The sequence below is a fragment of the Geospiza fortis genome, unplaced genomic scaffold, assembly GCF_000277835.1.
Source record: "Geospiza fortis unplaced genomic scaffold, GeoFor_1.0 scaffold408, whole genome shotgun sequence".
Lineage (NCBI taxonomy): Eukaryota > Metazoa > Chordata > Aves > Passeriformes > Thraupidae > Geospiza > Geospiza fortis.
The window spans coordinates 3961955-3965469 of NW_005054330.1; positions in this window are offsets into that span (position 1 = coordinate 3961955).

Sequence of the window (3515 nt, forward strand, 5' to 3'; positions counted from 1 at the left end):
CCTGGGGGAAGAACACACACTGCAAGAGGTGCATTATAGAGTCTACAGAAAAACTACTAAAATAGCTTTCTGTGAATGCATACTAATCTTCCCTATGCACAGAACTGTTTGCTGAGCATGAGTTGGTGGCACCCCTAACGTTTGGGGCAGAACTCAGAGCCTTCAGCAGTTCCACCAGCAGTTGTTACCAACTGCTCATAAAAGCTGTGCCTGTGCCTTGGCTGGAAGCAGCAAGGCATTGACTGGTCAGACATCTGTTGCAAACCCCCTGGTTCAATACTTGTCAGACTCTAAACTAGTCGTTAAACTCGGCTGATGAACTAAATCCTACAGTCCTCAGGTCATGCCAGGAGCTGTGCAGGAGGCAGAAGAGTGCTGATATTGCTATAATTTAAGTTCCCTGCTGACGAAGTTTCTGCAGGAGTGAGATTTGTTCATGGTATTATTTTTAAGCCAGTTTGTAAGAATGCTGCTGTGGTCAGTAAGAGACTGATCTGAATTTTCCTTGGAGTGGCTTTTTCAGGGAACAGCGTAGTTTCTTTAAAATGGAAACATTGTTTTTCTCCTAGAAAAGCACAATGCTAGATTTCTGATCACCCGTAAAATTAATAAACTAGCTTTTATCAGAAATGTTGCATTGACCTGTGTATGCTACCTGAATGGGAATACCTCTTTGTTTTGCTTTTCTCTAACTGATCTAAAAGGCTTCACTCAGGACTGGTTCAAAACATTGCATTGGATTCCAGGGCATCCTTGACTGCTGAGAGAGCTGTTGACTGAGGTACCTATTCTGCTGGGCTCCAAGGGCCCTGGCCTTGCCATATGGCAGCACAGGTCTCCCAGGGGCCATGCTGTGCCACAGGAGACCTCAATGTGTGCTTTGGGAGCTCCCTTCCAGCACAGGAGTCTCACCCAGAAGTGGGGCCAGGGCTACCAGGCTGCAGTGACTGGGGCAGTGCAGCACTGTGGGAAGAAGAGCAGCTCAACATTGTACTGACTCAGAACAAAATTTCTCAGGTCAGGTCACCAAACCAAAATGAAGTAACTTTGGTTTCAGTAGTGTAAAATATTCCATTTCAAATGACACAAAATGCACTGGTGTTCATAAATAGGTTTCGTTTTTTTGTTTCTTTCTTTTTGAACTTGTGAACTTCCATTCTGCATAGTCTCTAATTTCAGTTTTTCTGCCCGAATTGGGATGAGAGTAAATGTAGAAATACTGGAATTTCTTCCTTTCTGGGGAGGAGGAGGCAGCTGGTGAGTAAGAGCAACCAGTTTCAGGGTTGGGACAGCTGACTGAAGCCCTGTACACTGGAGCAGAGCAGGCGATGGAGGGGCAGATAGGCCATGGAGGGGAGGTGAACACATGGGCAAAAGGAGGGAAGTAGGAGACAGGAATGAGAAACAGCAATGAGGGCTAGAACAAACGATAAGGAGAAGGGAGCAGAAGTTTCTGTTTGGCTCCCTGGGCTGCAGAACAGCTCTGTTCTTTGCTATTACACTGCTGGTCGTGCCTGGCTCAGCACCCTGTGCTTGGCTGAGTGTCCAGCAGGTGTGTGGAAGGTGCCACTCTGAGAGCTCCTGTCCCAGAGCACAGGAGGAGCTCCTTGGAGAGCTCAGGGGCTGGGTGAGGTGGAGCTGGGGGGTCACAGCAGTGCACGGCCAGGCAGTGCTGCAGGGTTTCACTTCTGCTTGCAGAGCACTTGAGTCCCTCTGTGCAAATGGAACAGGGGTGAATGCAGGATCAAAAGCTGAGCACTGCTGAGTTCTCATCCCAGCTCTGAGCAGGGCACTGCAGCCCTTGTGAGTTACAGACTCTGCCCCTGAGTCTTTTTCTGCAAAGTAGAAAGCACAGGAATACCCTTCTCTGGTGGGACTAGGAAGGAGCACTAGTGACTGTTCCTAACAATGCAAAGTATTTATTATTTAGCAAGTTTCTTGACTTTTAAAAGTAAACCAAATTGATACACTCCATCCATCAGCAGTGCCCTCGAGGAATGAGCAGCTAATTAGAGAACAGGACTTGTGAAAAGACAAACCTGGGTTATGCACAGAACAGGTTTCTCCAGTATTTATTGCCTACGTTACTGGCCAAGCTTCCTTGTAAGTAATAGTCAAATAATCGGCCTGGGTCCTTTTGTGAATGGCTTGAGTCTGTGTGGTCCCTCCTTTGTTAGAGCAACTCATGGCTTCTGAAAGCTTCTGCACCCCCTGTTCTGAACAGCAGAGCCTAACAGCAGCCTGGTGGCACCAGCTGCTTCTGCCTGGAACAAACATTTGCATGTGACATTAAAAAGAAAAAAGCTAGTTTCAAAATGTATTTTCCTTATCCCCTCATTTTTTAGCCCTAGTTCAAACTCTGGAAATATTTAAAAGATTAATATATTTAGCTTTTGCTACAAGCATCTTTTAAACAAGTAAAGCTTAAAGAGGAAAGAGAAATCTTTCCTTCAGAAATAAAACAGCAGCCAGTGTTTGGAAATATTTTAACAATAGACCATATGGGAGTCCCAAACTATTAAGCTTTATTATTCAGAAGGCGGAAAATGTGGTTTGATATTCAATTGATATACAGCATAAATGAGAGCCGCAGACTCGGCTCCCTTGAGCTGGGATTCAGATGTTCTCTTGAATATAATAACCAATGCTTTGGCCTAGTTCCACAGAATGCATCCAGCCTGCTGATCACAAGCCAAGAAACTGTAGGCTTTTTTTCCCCTTCCCCTCTCTTCTCCAAACTACTTTCCTCTCCTGCCAGCATGAGCTTTTGGCCTGAATATAAATCTCCTGATACTGGATGTGTATAGAAAGTGGGGAGGATGCTAATGGTGCACAGCAGTGGAGCTGTGTGTGTGCATGTGTGTGTTTGTTTTTCTTCTGCTTTCATGGTAAGGTTTTCCCCTCAAAATGTGCTCTCAGGGGATTACATTGGTCATCCTAGGTGGGAGCTTCTTTGTTCATGTCTCACTGTTTGTTTCTTAGTGCTGTGGGAGCAGGTGAATATCTTTTGGGGTTACTGTGAAGTGGTGCCAGAGACCATGAGAGTGTGGAATTTATTGGAGGGAGAGACTGGAAGTGGCTTCAGTTTCTTTCAGCTTTTTTTTTTCGCTGGTTTGATTTGCAAATATTTACATTTGACCTTACCCCTTTCTATCATGTCTCTCTTAACTTTCTCTCCTATGGCGAAAAGAACCCATAAAAACTGCTTATAAAATATTATGTACTGTGCTGGTTTTGCACACATGCACCACATGTACATGGACAAAGATTGCCTGTATGCACAAGAAAGCTGAAATATTGATACTGTGATCAAGTTATGGCAGACTGGATCACCTATTTTTTGACACGGGATCACTTTGGTACTGGCATTCTCAGCTGTGCTTGGTCCTGTCTTTTGTATCCTCTCAGGATCTCTGTGGTTTGTGATTTCCCCTGAGTAGGCAGGAGACACAAGCATTAAGGTATCTTGCATTTTTCTCTAGAAGTATGGTGTGCCCAAGAAAAAAGACTCCCAC